Genomic DNA, 14,097 nt, shown 5'->3' with positions numbered 1-14,097 from the left:
GGCGGCACATGAACGTGCAATAATCAAACACCGAGCCCAGCGTTTCAAGCATACAGAATCCACAGGATGCGCGTGAACGGTAGCAGCGGAGAACCGAAACGAGACAAGGGCTTAGCTCCGTGGAAGGATTCCGAGTGGAACAGAAAGATTCCAATGAATAGGGGATTCACCGTGCCAGAAAGATGGTGTGACGAGGAGAGAGGGAGCAGAGAGAGAGAGAGAGAGAGACGAGTGCAATTCATATCCTGCTCTTGAAGGGTTGACCTTACGACTTCCTTGCGGGAAACGTTTCATCAATTACCGGACTCCCCTTTTGTCCGCCAGCTTCTTCGAGGAAGGAAGTATTCGCCGACGATGTCCTCTGGAGGAAGACGACTAGTTTCCTCGGATTTGTTGCGCGGCATAGCTGCATAAAAGGGGATATTCTTCGGGGTGAACGGTCCGGGGGATTAAATTGAGGCTGGATGAAATTTTTACAGGCGAGATGATCGAGGACTCCCCTGGGGATGTCATTTCGAGCTGATTTTGCGACGAGTTTTACGTCGCCACGACGGATGTTGGGTGTTCACAGCAGCGTCCTTAGGAGCTGATGAGACCGCTTGATTCTTCGTTAGTGGACTGTATTTCTCGTGTGTACAATTATGTCTGAACACTAAGACTCGCTTGTTTGATGTGTATCGTTCGATCGTTTTGAGTTGTCTCGCTGGCGATCTGCGAGTCGGATCGTCAGCTCCGAAATTTAAGAAAACACCCTGATTGGTTATCGCCGAAATTGACAAGTCCCAATCAGGGGCTTTCGAAACGAATTGTCTCCGCCGTCGCTGCGTCCTTGGCGCGCCTAGTCTAACGAGGGTGGGCTGCTACCTAAGACATGCGGAGACTATGTTTTTAGCTTGGATACAAATTTCCTCCAGGCAAACCCCAGGAACCGAGTGTCCTTAGGATACCATTCGGTCGCCATTCAGAAATGTGCATTTACAACCCGTCGCTGGCCGCCACATGCGGGTGAAAGGAAAGTTTTGGGATTTGATTTGAAAAGGCCAATGAGTATTGCCGCGATGTGCCGTTAAAATACTAAACAAGAGCCGTTTTTCGCCCCGTGCTGTAAAGAGCTTAAGTCTCTGCGTGTGTCGACTCTGTTAAGCCGTGATGGCTCAACAATGTCTATTCTCTGTGCCCCGACTTACGTCATTTTCGACTTACGTCGTTCACTCCGGAACCAATTAGGACGTAAGTCCGAGGCCCCACTTTACATGGATATTTACCGAAAACAACTCGAGTACCAGCGAACACTGCTACAAGTGCCTCGAGATGATCGTGTGCGTATCGCAGCAACTTCATATTAAATTCGTAACATGAAACTGTAGAATAAGGAGCGCGAGGCACGCGGATTACGCGATTAATTCGTTTCGAGCTGGCGGGGCTGCCGAATAGTTAATTTCTCAAATAATCCCGCAGCTCGCGCGTTGTTTTTCGCGTGAAATTCGCGCGAGACGCGGCGCGAAATGAATTGCGGCATGGCGCGGCGGTATCCACGGCACGGAGGGCTCGGCCAGGCGAGAATTTTGCGCGTTCCGCCGCGACTCGACGCGTCCCGTCTCGCGGGCTGTTAAGTGTTCCTGCTCCTCCGCATCCCGAGTTAATTAATAATCTCGTTATTCGACGGGGACGCGCGCGTCCTTCTCTCTTTAGGCGGCGAGGTTCGAATAATTAACCGGAACACCGCGGCATTTATGCGTCTGCGGAATGACGGGCCGTCAGCCGCCGTTAATTAAGAACTCGACCAGCCCGATGGGAAATTAATCGTCCCGCTGGGTGCTCGCCTTAATTCTCATTCGATTAATTGACCCGCAACACGGAAAAAATCGGACAATGTCCTGTTGGCTGGTTATGAATATCGATCGGCGGTAGAAAGTATTTTGGTAATTATTTACAACACTGATTCCTCGTCATACTTTTCCTGATATTTGTAAACGTATGTCCGGAAATGAGTTTTTGTACTTATTTGCAAAAAGAGTAACCCTCGTATTAACCTTCATCTCGACATATATTGTTAAGGTCATTGTTTTGTACACTGTACACATTATAAAGCATTTTCATTTTCATTTTACAAAACATTTGTCAGTTAATCTCGAAACCTTGTATTCCACTATCAAAAAGTTTTGCTACTTTTAATTCGGTTGAAATTATTTTGAAAATTAATCTATTGCTCGTCGGATTCTTTATTCGAATAAACTTCAGACTAAATCAGTTAAAACTAAAAATATTGGTTAAAAGTAATTGACTATCGCGCTAAGTTGAGACGACATAATTACGAGATAACTAATAAGTTGTTAGGAAATTGGTATTTTATCTATTTGTACAGATAATTTCGATTTATCTGATCGACTAATTTAATCGGATAACAATTCAAATAATTTTAAATGTGTATCCGCGCCGGTGGAAAGATTATCTAGTTACGCGTGCATGATTAATTTGCCAAAGAGGAATAAGCTTTCGAATTCAACAGTTGGCAAAGAATTTATTGTTTAAGCCGATGCGAAGAGGATTAAGTAATATTTTAATTGTGTTTGAAAGGTACTACGATTGCATAAAGTCTAAGAAAATCGTGAAATTTTTAATTTCCTCGCGGAAGCTTGAAAAAATGAAAAGAATATTAAAAAAATTCTAAAAATGATAAATAATCTTCTTTATACGTCTTGCTCGCAATGTTCTTTTTTTTAAATATTACAAATCATTTATGCGAGTAATGTATAATAATGTAAACTTTTAATTTTTAAACACACGAAAAATAATTAAATTACGCTACTTTCAGTAATAACATACATTTGTTCGCATTATCCAGCAACTAAAATCCGTTAACTGTCTCTTGTTTCAGCCAAAACAAAATAATATATTCTCCCATCCCGTTCCCGTACCTTTTTGCTCTGCAATTTATTTTATGTCCGCCGCGAAACATAAGTTTCAGTTTCGCAACGATAAACGTCACAAAAAACTGATGAAACAGTCACTGATACGCACACGCACGCCACAAGCGAGTTAAAAAGATTCTCAATATTGATAAGCGAGAATGTATTTTCAGGGATACGTGCAATAATTCTTTTATGTAGAGGGTTGGCAATAATTCCTGATACAATGGGAAAGATTGCGATTGCACGCGCAAAATCGAATCGAAAACGTACGTTAGAATTTTTCCATGTGGGATTTCTTTTTATTATACTTATTGCATCTCTAAATAAAAAGGTTACACTTACTCCTTTCAGCAAGAGAAGGAAACATAATGGAAAGAAATATCCAATCGAATTAAGAATATAATAAAGTCTCAAGAAACTTGAAAAGCTTTTAAAAAATAAATACTTAATCGGTATCCAAGTGCGTTCGGAGTTCATTAACGGACGTTAAAGGTTTTCAGACTGAGAGGGCAAATATCAAAGAACTCTTGCGGTTTGCGATCGCACATGTTGAAATTCCAGAACCCACTGTGGCCGAGAAATTACAGGGAATCCGAAGTTGCGCTCGTTAACTGATTATTAAACCGAGTAACAAAACGCGCGAACTTCCTAGATGACATCGACACGGGTTTCCTGTTCGAAATTGTGGACCAACAGCATCCCTTCCTAAGCGTTTGCCGATCGATCAACGAAATTAACATCCTGCGTGAAGTACGAGAGATTCTTAAGGAGCGTACACAACAAAATAGTCATAGTTTTTCGAAGTTTCATTAGACATAGTTCGATACTTAAATAGAATTTTGTTCGTTAAGTTAGAAAAATTGAATACACTAACAGACTGACGATCGGCAACGAAATTTTTCATTTTCTCATTATAGCGTTGCTGTTTCTTTTATTCGTTTCCAATTGCCGTTTCGACTTTAACTGTGTAACTTCCTCCATCATCATACTGTCTCAGCACTGTGTATCTTCGAACAGCTCTTCACGCTACATTTACACGATAATCTACCGCAGCGAAGTTCAATCAAAACGTCGTTCCGCCGATCTTGAAAAACACCCGAGTCGTCGCTTATTGGTTTCGTTTCACTTCACGCGTACTTGAGCACCGGTATTTTGATCCCGTTCTCGTTAACACTGTCGCAGTTAGCTCGTGTAAAGAGATTTAACGTTCACCTGTCCTTCCAGCGCGTCGGTTGAACGAGGACGAACCGAATTGCTCGTGTTCGTCTTTTCTCGCGATTAATTAGCGCTTCTGCCGGGCCCGAAGAAACCTGGGACTCGACTTCGAGGAACAAACACGACGCGCGTCGCGACAAACCATGGAATTATTAATTCATTCGAAACACCGACGGTTAACACGGCCGCTGGAAGTTGCTCTAGATACACTTGGAAATTGTGACGGCACTGCTCGGACTCGTCTGAACTAGTTAGCGTTTATTAAATTTCATTGCGTTCAGCCGGAATTTCGATCGCTGTACACGACGTATAATCCGTTTGTAAAAGTCTCTCCCGATTTTGCTGCTCCCTGATTCGGCGCCATTGTTTATGTTACAAGGACGTGTGCGGAGTTAATTACATTTGCTGCGAGATTTTCGAACCAGTGGATTGTATCGTATAGATATTCCATCTACTATTCAGATATAGTAAAGTTGTTCTGGGTTCACTTTAATAAGATACGATGAAGATAATTTATTGGTAATCATGCTTAATTGTCAAGTATTTAGTTTTCAGTTGACTGTATAGTTCTCTGCTGATCGTGCGTAATTGTTAAGTATTTGTCTCTCTAGCTCTGAAATATGTTTATCGTGATTCTCTGAAGAACTTTCGAAACTATTTCATTTATGTATCGGGCGATTGTAGTATGTAGATAATAATTAACAGTGCATACACATTCTACCTATAATATAATACATCGTAGGAAAACAAAACCGAGGTGTAATAAAAGAAATTATTCAATTTCCATTTAAGAGAGCATTTAGCAGCTAGCCGTCAATGCTAGAGATGAAATGAACAAACACAAATGAATCTCAATTCTCTTGAGTACAAATTAAATATTAAATTTCTGTTATCAGTTGTTACACTTGTAACTAAACGTGGATACACATGAATATGGAATTCTCCTTTGTTTCTAGTACGTTATTAAATAATAAAGAAATCATCGCGATTCAGGCACGAAAGAAATCATAGGTCGACGGGTTGAAAGATTATATCAATTGTTCCTCGGCCTGTTCTATTTTCGGTTCTCTTTTGTCGGGAAAGGAATTGTAGTAGATTCAGGGAAAATAGCCGGACATTCGGCGATCCCTGAGTTATCAACCGGCTTCTACTATAGTAAAAACTCGGCGAACGTCGTAAACCATCCGAGATGCACCGACACGTGGAACGATAATTCAGAGGGACTATAGTAGAGAGAACGGTCAGGGCCCTGCGTCTTCTTCCGTGACAATAAATCATGGGCCCGATGGTGGGCAAGCATACGAGAATGATGAATTGCTCCGTCTAAGACGATATCCTACGGCTGCTGGACACGGTACACGTAACGTTAAACTGTGGCCTATTGTAAGCGTACCTTGAATTTGCAGAAACGAATGTTCTTCAACAATAGAACTACCGAGCGTTTAATACAATCAAACTAAAATTGTTTTCAGTTTCTTCGGACCATCTTTTATAAAAGTATTTGAAATAATATCAAAAAAGTAGTAGGACATGGTATAATAATAATTTTCTTATACCATATTCAAATTTAAAAATATTCTTGATGAAACAGGAACACGACTAAATCATAAAATATACACGAATAAAATGGTGCGGGGAAAATGAAAATGTGATTCGGTGAAAATGATGATGCATCGTGGAACACATTGTTGAGAGATCACAGAATTGATGCAGATTCTTTGAAAATTGAATTTTAAGCTGGTCGTTGAACTAACACAAAATTTTGTATGTCTAACATGGAATATTTGCAAATTAATCGAAATATGAGAATGTTAAAATTTTCTATAAAATTTTCTATAATGACCACTAGAACAATTCCTACTGATCTCTTCTCCCCATGATCAATTCAAAATTTTCAAACTTTTATATACTTCACAATTTAAAAAATCTCATTTCTATTTAATAACAAGCTAAACTTAAATTTCCTATTTACTTAAGATTATAATACTATCTCTACGCGACAGAAGATTGTTAATTTCACGTCTCGCTCGTTCCTTAATTAAGAACGACGAACGAGATTCGCATTAAAACTGAGTTCCATACAATTATGAATTCTATTCTTCGATGTCTCCGCGTCTTTTACTAAACTCGAACGCAGTTCACTAAAAGATGAGACCCAAAGAAAATTTATTCCTTTCTTTTTGATATATCATCGTTCGCAGAGTAATCTCCTGTCTGCTGGGTGCACGCGGGACACCCTATATATCGTGAATATGCACCAGTTCATACTGGGAACGGTAATCCGCGTGTGCTCCGATCCATGATGTCGTAAATTTGGCTGCGATACGTCTAATAGATCTATCCGATCTCCCGAGCGCACGCGCACCGACGATAATTGCGGTGAGCCGATCACATCTGTCACTCTTTCCTTGTCGATCCCCAGCGCGGGCCGTGACGTATCGATGGTTCGTTGCGAAAATCTTCGACGTACTTTAAATGTCGCGCGTCTGATCAACGAGACAGATATCGATTGCCCTTACGACTGGAAAATAATCCGTGATGCTTCGTTTACATTATCATGCTGTATCCGGTTGCGAACCTTTCTGATTAATCGGAGTACGCCGATGTCGCGTGATAACTCGGAACTTGATAAGGGAAGTTACAGATTGGAATAAACGGTTATTAGCATTTGTTTATAATTGTAAAACACTGCCGTGACACTTCTTATACTGGTTACCAGCGAGCTATTGAATTAATATAGCGTCGAGTAAAATACTGTTTCGAATGGTACACGGTAACTGAAAATAATTTGGAAAAATCTTATTTGAAATGAATTTCTAAATAGTCGTTCGTTTTGTTAATATTGGATAAGATACTGTTGTTGAGGCTAATGATTATTATTATTATCATATGTCAGCAGTTTTGAATAGAGATAACGTCGCGATATAATGCTAAATATACTGTTAAAGATAATACAAGATTGAAAGACCAGATTAAGATATTACATTTTGAACGTTAGTTAAAATTATTATATTTATTTATTGAAATGTTGATTCTTATTTGAAATATTATTTCATATATATTTTAGTATTTAATATTTTATGTAGTATTTAATGTATTTTCCTTTTACACGTGAACCAGGTTTCCTGGAGAATAAACGGAAATTTTTCCAATGGAGGGTTCTTCGCATTTATCAATAGAATAGAATCAGTAGTATAGAAGTGGTTACTCTAAAATAAGAATTACTAGCTCCTCGGTTCGTGAGCCAATCATAGAGACAGTAAGGAGTTTTCGCACAACGTGCTGATATATCTCGCCAGAAAATAACTGAATTGCCTCGCCCTCGTACAATACGTATCTCCTTTTTCCTTTCTTTTAAGAAGAATGATGAAGGGTTGCTTTATAAAAGACAATTTCAGTTTCTTTAACATACCGCCGTCTAAGCAATGAAACGAAAATACCATTACACAATACCGAATAAATATTCATTCGAAATATTAATGTTAGTTTTAAAATATTACTCAATTATTTTACCCTCCATAAGTCAAGTAATTTATTGGGAATAACGAGTAACATCGATATTTTGAATTAATTCGATATTATTTAATGGTACCTTCGAATTATTTTTTGTTACAAAATATATTGGAAATGCAATGTATATACTTCGTAATAAACGGTCTATATAAAATGATGAAAAGATGACTTTTTGTATGTGCAAATACGTTTTGTAAGAGAGAACTCAACTTTTACTTTCTTTATGATCTCTCATATAGTACCTTCGTTCTTTATGTAATTTTCAATGAACATAGAAAAACTAGTGTCACTGTTTTGTTCTCTATTTCGTCCTTAATATACTGCTGTTTGAATCATGTAAATGTCGTTTCTAGTTTGGCTTTTACGAGCATTTTCCCAAACCCTAGTAAAACCGTGAAATTCGGCCGGTTATTCTCGCATAGGCACCTTTTTCGCCTGGCACTAAAAGGGTTAAGGTAAGGCACCAGTGGTCGACCAGTTAAGACAAATTTTCCGCGTGAATAATAGCAAACGCCTGCCCCTTTATTAAACAGAGAGACTCGATACTAAAAGTGTTAAGCGTTGAATGCTCGGTTCAAGAAAAATGCGAGCGAATTCGATGATACAATTTGACGAACGTATCCGCGATGTGCGTTCAGTATGCAGGAAGTTGCCTCAATTTCTGAACGCTCCGCGAACTATTCCCAAGGTGGTACGCCCCTGACAGGAGAGCTACCTGTTGATTTAACCGAGCCAGCCAGGTAACCGAGCCACCTTACGAGGTATAACTTACGCTCGGGCCGACGTGTATTTTTATTCGTCGCCGTTTTCGTTCCCTAACCCCGGCGCGATTTTACTCCCCGCTTAAACGGATCTTTTTACGTCATCGATCATCAAGTCACCCCGTGATTATCCCGTCCGGGACTTTATTCAGGTGAATAAACTTCTTCAACCTGTATCCCGCATTGTAGTCGGTTTCAACCGGCGAGAAGTTTACGCGGAAAATTTCATTATAATTATTACGTTCATAATTTTTAAGCGCGCGACGTAGTTTTATGATTTCATAATTAAGACGAGGCATATTTCAGGACGTTCAAAATTATTTTTGAACAGCATAACGAGGAGAATATGCGGTTTTAAAATTTCGAAAGTAACGACACTATTAACGAAGAGGAAAATGATTTTAGTAATAAATAATTGTAAGTTATAATGGATAATTCTAAATAATAAATAAAACAAGGTCATAACTCGATTTGTTTAACAGAGTTTTTCCATGGGATTCGTGTTATAATTAGATCAAGATAAAAATTGGTAAATAACGATGAAAAATATTTTGATTGCAAAATGTGTTATTCATAGAATATTCGCGAATGAAACTTTTACGAAGTGCTGTCAATGATAAGAACTCGTTTAAGATAAAAATCTTACGTTTCATATAGCAATTTATGTTAATTCTTCGTACGGGTCAAATTGAATATTTATGTAAAATTCTGCCTCGATGAATATTGGAGTCTATTCGAAAGTTTCTATCGCGGGAACGGCCTACCGTCTAATGACCTTTCGGTAAATCATACCTTCTCCGCTGCAGAAACGAATGCGTGCATCAAATGTCATCCTCGCGTTATTCGAGACTCCGATACACTAGAATATTATCCTTCCGATGGAACTCTTTCCGTGGATAAATCTAATTTCTGTTAAGTATCTTTTCTGCTACATTTCGTTAACCCTCTATACGCCGAATTTTTGCTCGCGACGATAGAAAAATGTGTGTAGTATAAAATTAACAAATATCAATCGGTAAATACAAATTAACAGTGTATCCAATAGTTTTGATAATTCCATTTTTTTGTGAACAGCTTTTATTGGAGAATTTTCGTGCATGAAAATGGAACATGGACGTATGTGTATAAGTCAAGTATGAAGATATAGAATTTTTGTTATTCTATTTTACACGTTTATAAGATGTATCATTTTTAATTAATTGTTTTTCAGCTGATTTTATACTTCACCCTACTTATAACTTTATTAAAACTAAGACAAAGAGTTGAATAATTCGGAATTACCGTAAAAATATGTAATGCTTCTTAATAATTCAGGATTATCTTTAAAATATTCTCCTTTTCGTAATGAAAACTGAAGAGTAATAAAAAATCATGAGGATCGCCTACCTAATTGTTTCTACGATTAAAACGGTCTCTCGATTATTCATTTAGTACGAGAAGGAAATATGAAGACCGATTTTCAGATAACAGTTATTACACTTTTACAGAGATCCAATGCTGAAACAACCGAAACGTCCATTTTGAAGTTTGAAATATTCAGTCTAAAGCGTTTCATCCTATTGGAGAGGCCTTTATCGCCGACCGCAGCGTCCGACTACGCCATTCCTGTTTGGCCATGACAATTTTATCTTGATAAAAGCTTCGTCAAAAAGCGTGAATCGTAGAATATTCTACTGCCTCAAATGCATCGGGTCCCTTGTCCGACTCCCGAGGGAAATTCGTGTAATCCTGGCCATTCGAAACCAACCGAAAAAAGGTATTTTTCTCGCGATATCCTTGGTACGTACTATGGTTTACGGTTCGATATAGAGGACACGTCAAGATTCTATTGTACGGAAAAAATGTGTATTGTAATTTATCGGAATTAATGTAGATCTGTTACGTATGCGAGTTTCAATTGTTTGTCCACTTTTGTCGATAACTAAAGGAAAAGATTGTAAAATGATTATCATCTGTTTGTCATTGTATCCGAAAATAACAATCAGGCGTTTATTCGTGCACTATAGAACCACTAAATAAACAGAAATGAATATTTAGAATTGTTTTCAATTAAATTCTGGCATGATGGCACGATAATTTGTTTATGAGAGCATCGCACGAAGGATATTCCTTTCCAAATGATATTAACAATTATTAATGTTTTCATCAAAATAACTGTACTGTACTTCTGATGTATAATTCGAGTGAAATAATCAAGTTTTAAAAGGAAACTTTTATATACAATGTTAAGACAAATTTTCAAAATCATTACCGAATTGATTTATATAAGTCGAAGTATTCATCTGAAATCATGATTTTAAAACCTTCACTGAAGACTGTTATCATACTTCATAATTATAATTCCTCGTCTTGCGTTACAAAAATAAAAAAATAAGGAAACTACCAAAAGCTAAAATTTGTTGAAATCATCGGAGTACAAGACGTTTGACTTTTTTGTGAATTTTCCGGGAGAACAGAGGAGACGCGATGTTTTTTTTCGGGCACGAAGCGTTTCACGGATATTCTCAGCCGATCGCGTGCACGCGATGTCACGCAATCGATAATGAATCAGAGCGTATTAATGTTTATTTCAAGAGTCCCGGCGAGCATAATTGGTGACTTCGAAATTTCCATTGATCCGGGGGGGCTCGAGCACGACCTCATCGCTCCGCTCCGGATTATCCGGTCCACCCTTCGTCCGTCATTTGTATCCGAGCGCTATCGTTTAATCGTCTGTGCTCACTGGAAACTGCATTGATGAGAATTTCACTGGGGTTTCGATATCGAGAAGAGAATCGGGATGGGCAATTAATCAAACACCAATTAAGAGAGCAATCGCTATTTGTCAAGATGCACTCGATGGGCCCAATCGAACGGAGACGTATCGATAAAGAAAATAAAAATGATAATACAGCGACCATACGAGCATGTATTGCCGACTATTCGAGCATCCAACGGTAAATTACACTTTTGAGAATAGCATTCGATCCTCGGTGTCTTTTAATTCTTTCAGATTCTTCCTTTCTCCGTTAGAGATGTTACCTTTGCATTCGGAAGTTCCTCGCTAGAAATATTTAACATTTTTGACTATTCTTTGAAACTAGCTCGAAGGTAAATTACGAGGACATCGAGGAAGAAAGCTATTTTATTCCAATATTTCGCGTATCGAGGCATTATGCAAAGTTCAACGTTAAATATCAGATATTACAGTTTTAGAGAGAAGAGAGAAGATTTTTCAAATAATTCGAAAATGTGCGAGCTATGAAAAAATCAGAAATTTACCGCAAAAACTTCAGGCGATCTACCGACATTATTCATGTGTTTTATCGCGTGAGCTTTTCCGCGTCCATGTGGTCATCATACGAAAATAAGGAGAAAAAGTAGAAATAGCGCGAAAAAATGAGAGCAAAAGAGGGAGCGCGATATATGTATGCAGAAATCAACGGTTTATCACTGTTTTCTCGCGGCTATGTTTTCTCCTCGTTTTTTGCGGCTTCCGTTTCCGACACCGCGGCCCCATATTGTTCTCTGTTCGGTTCATTAATTTCCGCTTCGACGCCGATCAGTTTTTGCCATATCTTTTTCTTCGAGAATAAATCGTTTCGGCACCGATATCGGGCGTCACGGTCTATTTAACAAATCTATTAATGCCATTTCGATATTCTATCCGGAATTATTACATAATCATCATCTAATTACCCGAAAATGCATATCGTTAATTATCATAATGAGTTCAATCGATCGGAGACATTACGTTACGCTTCTTTGTAATCATTTCCCGGCCCGCGTGATTTTGGTATTCCGTTTTCAATTTGCTTCGCAGCCAATTAGGTCCCCATAATGGCCGCTGATAATAAATAATTGGTAATTACATACCATAGTCGATAGAACGGGTCGGTATTAATTCTGTCAAGTCCATTGTTACGAGTTTCTGGATCATTGAATGAGTTCGTCTAATGTCGTTGGCATTTATCTTACCTGAAACAGTGAAAAATGACGATTACTTAAAACAAAAAATAATTTCGTAAAAAATAGATTATGGGAGTATTTTATGTTAAAACGAAAATTCACAAAAAGATGTGAAATAAAAATGTTTAATAAGGCAACTAAGTTGATAATAGTGTAACGCAAACGTGCAACGCCGAACGATTCATAATTATTCTTTTCTTTGCTGCAAAAGACAAACTCTACGGGAAAACGCTTAAGATTCTCGTGGCGTTTAACGTGTTGAATGTTTCCTTTTACCGCAAACTCCGACATTTCATGTTACACGACCCACTACACTCGCTTCCAATGCAATTGATATGGGAGTAGATTATAAATGGACCGACGGTGTCAAGAACAAAAAGTCGTTGATACCACAATATCTTCGCCTGCTGGAAAAGAAACACCGCGGCGATAACTCGGGCGAAACTTTCACGCGCCATCTCCGCGCCGCGAAGTTTCTCGAGTTCCTCGCCGCCGTTTTCAAAACGATTTGCGCGGAAGAGACCGCGGGACAGAGAAAAAAACGGCGAACAAAAGGGCGCGCGAAACGACACAGGGTTCAAAGTTGCCGCGGGCGGCGCGAGAGGGAACGTTTCGTCGCGGTTTTCAAAAGTTTCCGTTTACTTTTTCTTTCGACCGAGCGTCTTCGCGTTTCCACCCTTTTCCCTTCCTTTTCTTCTCCTCCTTTTCTTTCACGTTTTCGCGTGGAACGCGCGGGATTGAAACGACCCGACGCTGATTTACCTAAGGCTGCGACTACACCGCAGCTGCGACACCGGTTAAGTGAGCGTCGATCGTAACGTTGATAAAACCTGTGCGAGATAGCATTTTTACTGCGTTCATAGCGAACCCACGATAATTTCACGGTTTCAGCTGCTTCATTCGACATTACTTTGCTTCCTATAATTGTTTTTAAGCAATTTGAAAGGACCAGTCAGCTGTTTCTAGACGAGTATACTCGTCGAACGCAAAACCTTGCCTTCGTGACCAGTGTACTCGTCAGAAGCAGCTGACTGGTTAAAACCTTACGAGATATCTCTATTATAAACGAATACAACGATTGGTTCGCTACGATCGCCTCTTTCTCTGCTGGCATCGAAGCTGCGATGCAAACGCAGCCTAAGATTCTCGCGTGCCGAGGAAGCGAGGACGGTGTATTATCATTTTATACGAGCATCGAACCCCAGCCAGCGAGTCGCGAAACGAGATTCGGCTGTTCGCTTATCGACACGTTTCGGTTTCGTAGCGACGCGCGAAAATGAAATTTTTTCGGAGCGAGAACCTCGACGGAGATACTGACTTATTTCATTTCCACTTTTACAGAATCCGCCGCGCCGCTGAGGGGGTCGAAGTTTTTATCAAAGTTTGCGAGGCCACGTATTCGCGGATAGCGAGTTATCCTCCGGATAGGAGTGAAGTTACTCGGTGTCGATATTCTGGAATATTATATTACCTTTGACACGGAATATTTGAATAGCGGATGATCGATGATGGGTCACTACTGATCCGGATTTTAGCTTTCGCTCGTTTCGAGTCGAATACGAAACGGAAATGCGGTAAGTCATTTCTTATGTATACTCGTCTTAGGTCAAACTTCTTTAATTATGTAAAATTTAGTGGACGAGGGAAATTGAATTCTATAAACAGTGAGGTGATAATGTTAATGGTAACGTGGTAATGACGGTGACGATAATTCAATTATCAAAACTACACCAAAGGAAAAATGACAC

The 14,097-nt window shown here is 39.2% G+C and overlaps 1 protein-coding gene and 1 long non-coding RNA gene across 3 annotated transcripts in view; both read right to left on the bottom strand.

Annotated features, from left to right (window-relative positions):
• Nucleotides 1-14,097, bottom strand: part of LOC116429047 (furin-like protease 1) — a 312,518-nt gene that overhangs the window by 156,133 nt on the left and 142,288 nt on the right. The gene's annotated exons all lie outside the window — the stretch shown is intronic.
• The window catches only part of LOC116429048 (uncharacterized), a 131,388-nt gene continuing 129,566 nt past the window's right edge, over nt 12,276-14,097 (bottom strand). The window contains exon 5 of the long non-coding RNA XR_004235416.2: nt 12,276-12,358. This is a non-coding gene — a long non-coding RNA (uncharacterized LOC116429048). The remainder of the gene's footprint in view (nt 12,359-14,097) is intronic.

The sequence above is a fragment of the Nomia melanderi genome, chromosome 14 (genome assembly GCF_051020985.1).
Source record: "Nomia melanderi isolate GNS246 chromosome 14, iyNomMela1, whole genome shotgun sequence".
Lineage (NCBI taxonomy): Eukaryota > Metazoa > Arthropoda > Insecta > Hymenoptera > Halictidae > Nomia > Nomia melanderi.
The sequence above is the reverse complement of the archived record's forward strand: the minus strand, read 5'-3'. Positions and strand labels throughout refer to the sequence as shown.